This window comes from Corvus kubaryi, unplaced genomic scaffold, assembly GCF_017639235.1.
Source record: "Corvus kubaryi isolate FWS band 111438036 unplaced genomic scaffold, C.kubaryi_AGA036_p1.0 71, whole genome shotgun sequence".
Lineage (NCBI taxonomy): Eukaryota > Metazoa > Chordata > Aves > Passeriformes > Corvidae > Corvus > Corvus kubaryi.
In genome coordinates this window covers 7,240,368-7,254,591 of record NW_024582059.1, presented here as the reverse complement: position 1 = coordinate 7,254,591, position 14,224 = coordinate 7,240,368, and the positions used below count along the sequence as shown (strand labels likewise).

Sequence of the window (14,224 nt, the reverse complement as noted above, 5' to 3'; positions counted from 1 at the left end):
AAAAACCCAATGTTACTAGAACATCAGCTAGGCTGACAATTGTGCCCATATGGCTTTATACTTCTCCAGCTCAAAGACCAATTGGCAATCCAGTTGGCCACCATAGGCATGTGTGAGGCCATTGGGATTAGACCTCCTACCAATGGTGCTGCCTACATTTCTCCTTGAAAACCAGCCCTCTGGGGATGAAGAACACAGAGGAATTGAATCATTTGCAGGAAGGGAATTGCACTGGTTGGCTGCAAATGGAAGGGGGTGTTCCCTAAAATCCTGTAAAAACACTAATTGGAATAGGAGGCAGTTGCGACTTTGTAATTGAATATACTGTGGTGGGAGGTTTATATTTAGGATTTGGCTTGCTTGGCAAGTCAAATGGCTTTGCAGCCTCTTGCTCTTAATGTCTCTCACAACAGAACAAACTCACCATGGCAATATGCAGCTTAGCTGCCCGTAGATGATCTGGTTGCAATAACTAAAGTGTTGCAGAATCAAATTGAGTATAGTTTGGGGTGCCTCATAGTTGCTAGCTCTGTTAGCTGTTTGCTAGCACATATGGAAAGCCTAATGTATATTCAGTCTGTGCATGGATTTGTATGTTCAGAACTCATTCAAAAAGCTGTAGTCTGACATCAAAATCCTCTTGGTGGCTTTGAAAATTCCTCCATAAATACATACAACATTTTAAAAACATTGGGAAAAATGTGGCTGTCTAAGCAAAAGGGAAGGGGCCTTATAGAAGGGAAAAGACCTAAAACCTTCTGGTTAAGACTTGCGCTTTACATTGCTTCTAGGGTTATTCCTCATAAAACATCAGATACTTTTCTTCTAAAATGTGTAAAAAGTAATGGAAGAGCATCTGTAAGGAATACCAAGAGGCAGCAGGATAGGCTAGAATTGCAAAATGATTCTGTTTCTTGACACCTATGAGTTGCTTGAGCAACGAAGAAAATACCAAATCCTTTAGCTGATGATAGTCACAAAAATCACAATTGCTGCCTTGTTGCTATATGAGTGTTTATATATATAAATGACTGACCCAAATAAGTCCTGTACTGGATGAAGCATTAGGAGCCAAACCATATGCCTGAAAATGCAGATGTCACACAAAAGGACTAAAGGAATCTATCATGGTTTTCAAAACTTCAAATGAAAATATCATTACAATTAGAAAACTCAGTTTTCTTGACTATCATGTTTAAAACAAGGTATTTCTGCCCTGCAAACTACACTGAAAACTGTCAGTCATATCTGCGTAACCTTACCCTTTTGAAAACAGCCTTATCTTTGAAACTTTTTTTGAAAGTTACTATTTACATAAGACTGGTCACCTTCCCTAAAACTGCATGTTAATTGCCTATGAAAAGCACTCAGAAAAGTCAGAAAATTGAAGTTAAGCTGTTGATTGTGAGAGCTGTTCGGCTACCAGTGGCTGTTGAATAGAAGTGACATTTCAGAATGGTTGTGGCTAGATGGTGCCTACTCACTAGCTCAGCCTGGGGGATTACCTTGCTGTTGCCTGTATTATGCATCCACCATTTTGCTGGAAACTTTCAAATGGGAAATTCAAAAGAGTTTCTAAAATGGTGTTACTGGTGCCATAACAGAAAGAAATGAGTAGCAAGTCAAACTTGTTTGTGTTGACTTCCAACAGCTCTGTCTCAAACCCCATCTTGCTGGGAGCAAACTCATTTCCAGCATCTCCCTTTTAACAAGCTGTAGGGTTCATTTAATGTCAAAGTTTTTTAAAATTCTGAGTTCTGATCCAACATCCCAAGACTTCTTCCACTGATTTCAGTGGGGCTTGAATAAAAAATGCACCTGGAAGAAATGGGCAACATATGTGTTGCTGATGCTCCCGCAAGAGTCAGTGGCAGTGGAGAGCTGGCTCCCCAGTGTGCAGGGCTGTAAACCAGCAGGAGGGAGCATTAGGAGAAGAGAAATCGAGAGCCTAGAGAAGAGTAGAACCAGCATGGGGCAGGGGGCTGGGATTTGGAGTGGAGGTTCCTCTATGCTTCCAGGTGATTGATGCAAACCTTGCTTTATATGCTTATTTGGAGTGACTTTCAGAGAAGTCTGGAAAGGTCTGTAAGGGAAAGGTCTCTTACTCTTTTCCTTATTCTTCTTTTATGTAAACTAAAGTTGGCTGCTTTATTTGCTGCTGCTTTTACTGAATGCAGAGAATATTTATACCTTCAGACAATGATTTCTCTACTTGTCTTCTCTACTTCTCTAACTGAGGGTCAAGGGTAGAATTAGTTTGAAAATTATCCTAGTAACTGTTAAGGTAACCAGAAAGGATTTGGGAGTTGTTGAGTGGTTGTTGGGATTTGGGGTTTATTTGGGCTTTGGGAGATTGAGTGGTGCTGGTTTTTGGTTGGGTTTTTTTTTTGAGAGGTGCACATGGTTTTCAGTTTTAGGCTGAAATCCACAGTCATATAGCTTTTGAACTTTGAATTCTGTCTTCTGTCACACTAATGGAGCATCTTGTGCCATTGGCTGATCACATATTCACTGGGTAGAGATGGATAAGTTTTAGCAGCCTGCTCTTTTCTCTGGCAATAGAATTGCAGTAAACTATATTTAATTTTGTTGCTGAATGTCGTAAACTCTAGGCTTGATCACTGATATGTTTGAACTCCTCATTTTTCCTTCAGATTTTTTCCATATATAGCTAATACGTTTCAGTGTTCACCATTTTCATCCCTCATATACTTCTTTTAACTTAGTATTAATAACTGAAAATTAGGCATTCTGATCCCTACACACTTAAGGTGTGAAGCCAAGCTGTGACTATTTCCTATTAAAAGAATGTGGTGTGTTCTATCACTATAACAGAGGTAAGTGAGGGTTTAGTAACGAGCCTCCTCTTACCAGTAGTTTTTGTGGGGGGGTTTAATGAGGTCTTCTGTGATTTACAGAGAGTTAAGTAGTGATGTTTATAGCACAAAGACAAAAAGCAACAAGGAAATTTGATTACTGCAACTAGTGCAAAGGTGAAATGATGAAGCAAGGAGGACATTTTGATAACTGAATTTTAAAACATGAGACTGAGTAAAAGGTGCATCCAGTTCGCCCACATGCTTGAGACATTGACTCCTTGGGAAGATCTTGTGTCAGTCAATACTGTGAGGTAGTACTTTGGGGAGTGCAGGCCTGCCAGTCCTTTGTTACAGCCCTTTTGTTTTGTAGCAATGATAATTCTCACATGTATGAACAACAGTGCCTGTTATTGTATCCCATGGCAGAGTTAGTGATGCCTTATGGCAATAGTGGGGACTGAAAAATACACCATTAAACCCACTGAGATTCTTAATTTACAAAAAAACTGCCTAAAATAAATAATAAAAAGACAAATTTGGGGGTATTCTTCCTAAGAGAGAAATTAATTTTGAATCTGAGAAAAATCTTATAAGTGACTGCTAATTACATTCTTCTGAAATGTGTGTACATTTGTTTATTGGGTGACTCTCCTAAGCAGAGATGTTGTGAGTCTCAGCAATGGAGAGATGAAGGTTTATGATAGAGAAGATGGGATAAACTGGAGCTGAATGGAAGAGCAAAGATACATAACAGACATAGAGCAGATCTCTGTTAGTGAGGACTCCCTGTTAAAAAGAGCTGAGTACTTGACAGCTCAGCTGTTTCAGAAAATAATGTTGTGCTGCCTGCCAGGGATAGAATTACATGTTAAAGACCCAACACTGAGAAATAATCTCTGAGGAACAACTTCTTTGCTCATCTGCAGTCTCATGACAAAAGAAACTATCTGCTGGAGTCTGTCAAGGATGGTGATGAAAAGCTGAGGCTTCAGGACCTTGCAGTCTAGATGATTGTCCTGGTTCCAGCCAGGACAAGGTTAACTTTGGCAGTAGCCAGGACGGGCCACAGCTGGGGTATGGAAGTTATTCTATACCACCTGATATCATTCCTGGGGGCAGGGAAAGGGGACTCTCTTCTGGGGAAAAGGGGTTCCTTCCAGTCAAGGGGAGCCATCCAGTATTGTCTATTGTCAGGTGGTTTTTTTCCGTGTGAATCGTTTCTTTTCTTTTACCTTCTGTCATTAGTATTGTTACTATTACTGTTCATTTTCTTGTCTTATTGCTCATTCCAGTAAATTGTTCTTATCTCAACCTGTGATTTTCGCCTTTAGTTCCTCCAATTCTCCTCTCCAACACACCACAGGAGTGAGGGTGGAGAGGGGGAGCGAGTGGCAGCATGGGAGCACTAAATTGGAGAATACCATTCCTAAACAATGACAATACCTTCAGCAGAGTTCTGCTGGTCAGCCAAGAGGAGGGAAAGAATAGGGGAAGACAGTGTGGAGAAGGTCAAGGAGGACACACATGATTTCTCAAGCCTGGTTGAGTTACGTGGAAGAGAAAAATCAGGTGAGGAGGTGAGATGAGTTCCAATTGTAATTATTTCAATACAAAAAAATATGTGCTGTTCAGGGAGAGCAGGTTTTGGTTGGTTACAGAGCCTGCTGTAGCCTCTAAGGTGTAGATACATTGATTAGATATATATGTCTGGGTTAGGCACAGGTATATATGTACACATAGGATTTTCTGTAACTGTACTGCTGGGGTGTTTTCTGTAATAATATATATATATAGCTGGTAAACAGATACTGCTAAGGACATACAGGGCTAACTCATTTGTTCACAAAGTTATTGACAAAATGTGATCTATATTAATTTTTATTTTCATAAAAAATTAGCATGCTATAGAAAATTTTGCTGGAGAAAACAAGCTCGCATCGGTAACCAAAAGTTTAATTAATTAAATTAATTAAAAAATAAAAAGCCTGTTCCAAAGAAAGAAATAGGTCTGTAACTAAGAATTATGTCTACATGACATTGTCTACCCAGCAAAGAGAACCAAACTACTTCTGAATGAGCTGATTTGAAGCTGTACTGCCATTCTTTGCTCCAGCTAATGGACTCAAAGTTTACTAGCTCAAGTGGAACATCACACTGACATAGCTACACTACCCAAGAAAGCTTTGATCGTATTCCCTACTGTGTCGTATAATCTAAATTCTAGGATTACTGACTTCAAAGAACAAACTTTCATAAATAGCAAGGTGAAGGCATTGGGACACAGCAGTCTGAATGCTGGAGAGGTTTAGAATTGTATTAAGTCAAAGATGTGAACATTAGCTGGAACTGTCTGGATGGCAAAGATTATTCAGGGCAAAAGAACCCCACGGGGTATGGACTGTCCAGTAAGAAGTGCTTATGTTTAAAAGGGGACATAGTGTGAGGATTGAAAAAAGTCAGTGAATAGACTTTAGAACATTACTGCAAACTGCCAAAGGCTCTTTGCTCATAAGAAGAAAGAAAAGAAGTAGGAACCCTGAAAATTGAGGTAGAGGCTAAAAATAATCTCTTCTAGCTAAAGTGAAGGCATTTTTAACCTTTTTTAAATTTAATTTAATTTGCAGTAAAGCTGCTGATAATGATGATCATGGGATTAATGACAGGACAAAGGTAATAGTAAGGGCAGGGAAGGAAAAGAGACTATGCTTAAGGTGAAGACGATGTGTTCAAATAGAGGGGAAATAATAGTCCATGTCCTAAGACTGAGAAAGAGTATGTGGGTGTGGAGTTAGCCTGCCCAACAGCATGGTATGGTATGGCATGAAACAGTGTGGCTTTTAATGAAGGAAAGGATAGAAGTATGCAACTGGAAGTCGTGATGGAGCCCCTCTAGCAAAGAAGGGGAAAATAAAAGGATTCACCCAGCCCTCCAACAGTTCCCTCCACTGGAACGGAATCAGCTTTGGCGAAAAATCAGGACACACAGATGCAATAGTATTGTGCATGAGTTTCAGGGTAGGTCATGTGGCCAAACACTGCAGTCTTTGAGAAGACAGCTCAATGCGTAAATTCAGTGGAATTCACGTATTTGTGTTTCAGAAAGGCATTTGACACAGCGCCAAGTAAGAGTTAATTCTAGAACTGCAACATGATACATTTATTGCAGAGTATATTGGCAGGGAAAAATAGAGTTGGAGCGAGGTCATTGGCAGAGACAGACAGATTTTTCTGGACTACTTAATATTTTCCAATAGAGCAAGTGACAGAAACAAGCCTGATTGAAACAGAGCTTGGTCAGTTTAAAAAAGGGAATTTGGATTAATTTCATATGTGAATTGTCCAAACTTTATCCACCAACTATTGGATCTTATAATACCTTTTTCTGCTTTAGGTTAAGGAGCACCTGATATGATTGCTCATTGTAACCCTATTTTAATCTCTTTAACCTTTTCTACTGTCACACCATACATCATTTTCTCTAGTCCTTGAGCATTTTTGTGGTTGTCATCAGAATCTACACGTTCAGCACCTTGAAATACATTTCACTAAGTTGTTATTCCAGTATTCTTAAATACCAAAAATAATTGCAGCTTAACATTTGTAGACCTGAAGTATTTGCAGCCCATTTTTATTTGATTGTTGTATGCAAAGTACCCCAGCTTTTGACTCAGCCATATTCATCCTGTTATGTGTTCTCTGACCTTTGTAACATCACCATTTCTTCACTTACTAATGGACTGGACAATGCTTATTATCCATAAAGAATGTTGGAGCTTCTTCCTGTATCTTCAGAAGAACAAACCAGAAAGAAGTATTGAACGCTTCTGAATTAACAGTGCTTCACACACACTGGTATCTGAAGAAAGAATTTACCTTTATTTGCGCTGAGAAAGAAAATACTGTCATTTGAAAAGGTTGTCTAAAACGTGAATGCAAGTACAAAAGAGAATGTGATGGTGGCGTCCAGGAGCATGTGTATTGGCATGGGCTTCAGTACTCTTCAAGGTACCATAACTCACAGAGCTCTGTTTTATCCATTAGGCTATCTAGAACTGCTATTTCTTGATGAGAGTTTGGGACCAATTGAGTTTCTTCAAAATTTGCCCAGGGATTCAAATATTTTAAAATATTTTGTTTGAATTCTCATCAAGGCATTTTGAAATATAATGGAGGTGTTCACATTTAATAAATAATGCATGAAAATTCAAAGGCAGGAGCATTTTACCTAACCTTCCAGTTTCACAAATCTAGTTCTTTTTCTTCTTTTTCTGTTTCCTTGCCTCTCTTTCTCCCCACCCCCCAATACTTCTTCCTGCCAAAAATTATTTTGGGAATTGAACTCAAACCGGAGAGCTGTAGTCAGACTGCTGAAAGCATATTTTGCTATTAAATGTTGCATTACTGAATTGTCTCACTCCATTTTAGAGATGTGAAAGTACAGAAGATATGTGTTTGGGATAGATATTATAACATTTTTGGAATGTGGTCTGAGAAAGTTTCACGGTGCGCATTTGGAAAGATTCAGTATTTCTGAGAGAAGATGCTGTGAGTGAGTTATATAGGTCATCTCCAAGAAGCCACAATAAGGCCTTCAGAGCATTTCGCACCACAGCATGCTCTGTAGATGCCTGATATTTTACAGCAGCCTATTCCTAAAATATTTTAGTAAGTTTTAAAGTTTTATTGTTTCTATTTTTGTCTCTGCCTGTAAAGCCAAGCTCCATTACTACTACAATTCCAGCTATAAAGAATTCTGTGAGTGTAAGGGAACTTATAAATAATGCATTTAGAAGCCTCTAAAAATGATCTTCAGAACTTTTGGCACTTTTTAAAGCAGAATACCTCATGATCAGTGACAGACATTGATTTTTTTTTTTGACCATAGACACTTAGGTAGAAAGAGCTTCCTGGTTTTTTTAACTAAACTAAATATTAATATTTTGTCTGCAGCCTAGGAGGGTTATTAGGCTTATCAGTAGTTTTTACTCTGAGCAGGCTAATTCCATGGGTGAGATTCATAGTTTATTTTGGGGGGAAAGGAGTCAACTTGGGGAAAGCATCACCCTTCTCAAAGGACTGGGGTCTGAGTCCTCTGTGCATATGAAACTACCACAGCTGGATCCCAAGATCCTATCTGCTGATACTCTGCAAAGCATCATCTGTAGCTCAAAGGCTGAATCAATCACTGGGTTTTATGTATTACAGCCTAAAATTGTATCATTTTCTGTGGAAATCTTGGAGGAAATACCCCAAGTTCATCAGTAGTACCTTCTCCCCAGGAACTTTCCAAAAGGCTTTGTTGTTGTTCTAAATGTATTGCTGGTGGTCTAATTAATTCTTTTTTCCTATGGATGTTCCTCCTGGTCAGAGTGTTCAATTCAAACACAGTACAAACAATGTCCTTCCTCAAATGGACTTCATGCCAGGAGCCTGTTTCTGCCAGGGGACACAGAAGAGAGAAGTCCCACTCCTTTTCTTCTCTCTAATGTCTTTTTCTCTTCTTGACATCAGCCACAAGGTTTCCCTCTTTTCAGTACCTGTAAGTATAAGACTGTAACTTAGCCATTTGGGAATGATTCATTTGAATATAGTTCTCCCCCAGGGCTTCAGGGGGAATTCTCACCCAGGACAGATCTCTTAGATATGTGGAAGAGTGCTCACAGCGTGAAAAATTTTATGCCTTCGTCTGCATTAAATCTAACACTTTATGCCTTTCACAAAACTCACTACTCAGAACCCAAATTTAAGAGTCAGAAACAACTTTAATGAATATGCTGTAAAAGATGTAGAGACCCAATAAGATAAGAGATAGTCTTTCTGTCAGAGCAGAAATTGCCAGTGGTTGAAACATCTATGGAAGCATGTGCTTAAATCCTGTGCAGCTTCACGTTTCGATCTAGAAGATGTAGCTCAGTGTAGCTTGAAGAATTTCAAGAATTCCTGGCTGGCCTTCACCAAAGGAAAAACAAATCTTTGACTTCTTTTATTCCCTTCTCTTTCTTTTATTGTAGACATTCTGAATGCCTTTCTTACTTTTTTTTGTCTTCTAATTCCTCAGTTTTGAAGCATTTCAAATTCTTTTCTCTGTTGCATTCCCATAAATGTTAAACAGTTCCTGTTATTTGCACAAGGTATAGGCAAAAGAGAATACAAGTCAATATGATATTCAAGAAAAAACTCTTTGTTTGACAGTGGCTGCTGAAGAACAAACCTGGTGATCTTAAAGGGAAAAGCTGGAGACCTGACAGATAAAAAAAGAAGTGAACTGAACGCTCTCCCAAATTCTGTGGTTGTTAGATGGCTTGGCACAAGTATCAAGTTTCTGTTTTTGGTGAAGTCCCTGAATTGCAGCTCAAGAGTTTTAAGCCAGGTCCTGCAATTTCTGTCTTTGGAATGTGCTTTGTTCTCTGGTCGGTTCCGGAGGTGATCCACCCACTGCTAGGATGGACTTTAAAGTTGTAATCCGGTCTTTGTGGGATCAAAGGCAACCCATCAAAATGAAACTCTTGAGAATAAGTTCCTTGTTCTGCATCTTGCTACTTGCAGTCCTGCCCACTTACTGTAAAACCATTTACCACACGATCAAAGTCTTTCCATAGCAAGTGACAAAAATTTGAAAATCAAGTATTGGGATTGAGAGTCTATAAAAGAAAAGGTAATTTAGGGTTTCTAACAGAAACAACTTTATTGTTGCCAAAGAATTTAAAAACCAACTCTTTTCTTGGGTCTGACTTGGTTCTTGCTTGCCTGTGCTGAGATGCTTCAGAGTATTCCAGTCCTTCCTTCACTGGTGATTAGAGGTTGATTAACCTAGCAGTAAAATATCTTTGATATTTAGGAAAGAACATATAAGTAGCTTATGTTGTATTAGATACCTTTTACACTTCAACCTTGAATACTGCTAAAATTAGTACTGAAAAGAATTCTACGTTTTCAAAGAAATAGGAATTGTCATGGATTATTTCTCTTTGGTTTTATGTAGCAGGTTTTATTTGGTTATAGCTGCAACTTTGCAAATGGATTGAAACTCATAAAACCTTAGAGAATTGAAGAAATTTTTTTCTTCATCTCTGGCGCTTCCCTGGTCATACATGGTAGTATTTTCAATATTAAAAGTGATTCTAGCATCATGTTTCTGCATGATTTTCTATGTGATTTTACCTGGCCAACCTTCTAGGTTCACTTCATTTTCTCAAAGGGCTCAGAACTTGGCATTGTGTGCTTTGATGAAGGACAAGATAGATAAATATATTAAACTGATGAGCTTTTGATTAAAAAAAAAAAAAAAGAGAGAATGTACAAAAGGTGTAAATCATATAACTAACTTCTAGAGTCCTGTGTTTCAGTATTGCCTGGTGGATAATGGCATTTCCCTCTGGTGCATAAATTCAAGGTATTAATCTGTCATGTATCATCCAAACACTTTAAAGACTTTAAAAATATGTAAAAGACACAATAGTGATTTTCAGATGAATCAGAATGGTGTTATTTTCTTTATGCTTGCATTTATAAATTCTGTCAAGAAAGAGCTTCCCTTGGAATTAGTTGTCCAAGGAAATGATTCCCAGAGGAGGAATCTTATTTTAAAGAGATAAAAATTGACATAGAGAAAATTGCTTAATAAGAATTTCTTTGAAGATTAATGCCAGAATTGAAACCTTTCAGCCACTGTGGGAGCCATTTATTCATGTAAACAAAGGTGCACAGATGAGTGGTGTGTAGGGATATCGAGATATTTCAGAAGAACTCTCAGAAAATGTCACTGGGTGAAGCTGAGGCTGATTTTTGTTTGTTCCTTTGCTGGTTGTTGTCTTATGTGATTTCTTATATTGTTTCAAGCACAATGAAGCCTTCAAAACAATCAGATGTGGCCACCATTAAAAGAAATATTCCCTCCAAAAGCATGGTGGGAGGCCAAGTAGCCTAGTCACTGGCTTATCGATTTTCTAAGCATTTGGCCTTGCCAAGGTTCTTGCCTAGCCTGAATTATTTACTCAGTCAGTGAACTCCTTACTGAGGCAACAGGTGCCTCTGGAGGTGAGCTGTTAACTTTGTTGACTCCCTAAAGAGTCATACTCAGAAGATGCCCTGGCCACTATCAGTGTCCCAGGGAATGCACAGAATATAGCACGAATCTCCAATTGCCTCTGTTCACCCAGAGTTCCTGCTATTCCCTGGCTGCGAAGGAGCAAAAGCACTCATCCAAGAACTAAGAGTTATGAGGTAAGACCTATGTTAAGGAGTCCTAATCACCAACATTTTTATCTCAGGGGCATCCCTGACCACCTGGGGACCACTGGTTTTTCTGAGGGAGGACTTTCCCTTCTCCAAAGCTGAGCTGCTGCAAGGATTTTCTTCCAATGGGGAAAGAGTAAGAAGCAGATTTTTTCAAACTCAGTAGAGCTCTTAGAAAAGATGGTTGGTTTATTGATTCTTCCCTTTCACCTGTGCTTATCCTATTTTTGCATTCTGAGCACAGGCCCCTCACACCTCATGGAAGAAATCACACCTGGAAGAAATTCACGGGCTGGGTTAACTCAGATCTCCATACCCATAAAAGAGAATTATTTCTTCTACAGGGTGACTTCAGTGAATGGCAGGCTCTGCAGCAACACAGAGATCTTTCTGGAATCAGTGCATGTGCTCATTGACCCCTGCACTACGTCCAGCTGTAGACAACATCTCAGCCATGAGTACACAGCATGCTGTTTGTGAAAAGCCACAACTTTGCTAAATTAAAGCAAATTACTTTCAAAGCATGCAAGAGCACTAATTTTCATTGATTACTCAGTCATGGACAAGTTTCAAATTTCATCTGTTTTTATTGCAGTTCTCCTGGAAAAAATTTGGTTAGAATCACTCTCCCATAACCTAAAAATGGTTGCAGGGATTTTGCTTTGACTTGTAAGAGGATAAGAAAACCACTCTCTTTAGGCATGGAAAACTTCGGCTTGAACAATGAGTGATTCAGAAGACTGTGGTTGTGAGAAAAATGGACTTTTAATTGGATTCATTTTGCTTATGTAACTGTTTGGTCCCTACTAAGAAGCTATTCTAACAATAATTTTGCTTATCAATGATACATAGTCTCTTCGGAACTAATGTATCTATAGCAACAAAAATGTGCCACATATATATGCCTGTGTTCGTATGTAAAGTTTAAAAATGTCCTGCAAAAACTTGTGGAAGAAAACCCTGCCCAGAGATCTTTATAGAAAGACATTGTTCTGGCTCAGGAAATCGTCCAGCCACAAGTGGCTGGAACTTAGGAACATATTCTGAAAAAACTAGATTTTCTGGGTTAGATGGACCTTTGATCCAGTTTGCTCAAACTTGGGTGAACAAAACAACAGCAGCGTGAAGAGAAGCTTCCTGTGAGAAGATTTAATGTTTACTGCTTTGTCCTAATTTCCACGGAAAGAACTCCAGGCTTCGCCCTCCTGCTGTGGCTGCTGTCATTGCAAATACCCTGAGAGCTTTTAGCACCCGGCTTTGGAGTTAGACAGACATGCCGAGTCTGTTCTCAGTGAGCTCCTGCACAGGATGGCTGGAGAAAGGTCTTGCCTTCTTGTGGCTTTGTGTAGACGAGGAGCTGGGAGTTCTTTCTTGGGTTTGCAGCTGGATTTGCTGTTAAGTGATTCAAGCTGTTAATCCAGCTGGGTCAGCCACAGTGGATGAAGCTAAGCAGAAAGACTTAGCACTGAAGTTCCCGTCAGGGAAATACCGGAGGTGACAGATAGAAGAGGCAAGCAAGTGATGCTTTTATGCTGGCTGATCGTGCAATGCTTTCCACTGACACAGACAAATAGGTTAACCCACAGGTCTCAATAATTAGTTTGTAAGAGTTTGTAAAGAGCTACATGAGAAGGGGCTGGTTTTTAAATGTGGCAGTCCCCCACAGCATGGGAAACTCGTAAATGTTAAGTCAATGTTGAAATGGAGACAACTGGAGTCACTACTGTGGACTTGTCAGCCTGGCTGAAAAAAATGTTGGAAAGGCTGAAGTGTGACTCAAGAGGGAATTAAACAGCAATAAAATACCTAATACCAGTTCACAAAGATGAGACTTGAGGTAAGGGAAAAGATAATTTACAATATAATTCAGTAGAAAATTAGTGCTCTTGCATATATTGTATAATTTACAATATAATATGATGAAGTAAATTCACAACCTCATCAAAACCTGCGATGAGGTTGTGAATTTACTTGCTAATGATTGCTGTAGTGATACAAGATGTCTGGTATTTTACTTGTTTTACGTGGCTGTTTTAGTTTTGACATAATAGGAGTGCAAAATCCCTATGATCTCTAGTCAGTGAAATGAACAGGATCAGATCTTGGATCTGTGCAGTTTCTTACCTTTTATCAATGGCCTGAAGAATAAATTGCAGTTAACCAAGAGACCAGTAAATGAAGAGCAGCCAAAGGATGTCCTATGGCAAAAAGGGGTCAATCAGATACTTTGCTATGGCACTCTGTCCTGGCGCGATGTTGGCCACATTTGTCATAGTACTCTGCAGTCCAAGGAGAGAGCTGGGAATCATGGTGGCTAATGGGTTAACTCAGGCTGCCTGTACAATTCTTTGTCTAAGAAAATGTGAGCTGAGCCTTCAGCCTTGCATCTATGACCAAGGAGATCATACATGGTGTGGAGACTTTCTCACGTTTGTGCTTTGCAGAGTGACTGCTGTGCAAACGCCGTCCTTTTCTAGCTCTTCTTATTCAAGAATATGTTGAATATAGGTTGAGTTTAGAGTTAAGCCATGACAGTGATAACAGCATTGATAAGTGACACTCAATTTCCCTCTGCTGAACTTGTCCTGCTGAGCACCAAATAAATCCAGATCCAGTCAAGTGAGAAAGGCCTCTAAACTGCTGATTAGTGCCTTTACCTTCCAGGAAACTGCTGCTTGTAAAACACTGAAGCTTTAGGAGGAGGCAATAGCACGAGCACTTTTCACAAGGGAGAGGCTACCTCTACTGGCATGGAAAGGAGAGCCAAGAGGGCTTTAAGAGGAATAACTTCCTGCGTGATATATTTAATGAAATAAAAGAATCTCTGGACAAAACAGTCTCATGTGGGTAAAAATAGACCCAACTTTAGGGAAACTGTGATTGTGCACCAAGGTTTGGAGCACACTGCCCGTGCAGTGATCATAAGCTCCCTTGAGCATTTTGAGCATTGCTGCTTTGCCTATGAACTCTCTCCTTATGGATCAGATGGATTAGGGAGTGTTAATGCTATCCAGCAGCAAGTCTCACTAGGAAGGCATTTCTAAATTTCAGTAAGCAGAACAAATGGTTATCCCTGGCTGCCTGCATGGGAGAGGTGCTAAGACAATAAGCTTTTGGGTTTGGTAGACAACCCCCAAAACTGCAGGAAGTAGTGAAGAAGGTTCAATGAA

At 39.4% G+C, this 14,224-nt stretch overlaps 1 long non-coding RNA gene across 7 annotated transcripts in view; it reads right to left on the bottom strand.

The window, feature by feature from the left end:
* Positions 1-14,224, bottom strand: part of LOC121674823 — a 210,883-nt gene that overhangs the window by 48,527 nt on the left and 148,132 nt on the right. The window contains exon 9 of one of the 7 annotated variants that reach the window (XR_006019861.1): positions 8,562-9,460. The exons of the other annotated variants lie outside the window; for them this stretch is intronic. This is a non-coding gene — a long non-coding RNA (uncharacterized LOC121674823). Of the gene's footprint in view, positions 1-8,561; positions 9,461-14,224 lie in introns of those variants that run through there. 7 annotated transcript variants of the gene reach the window in all.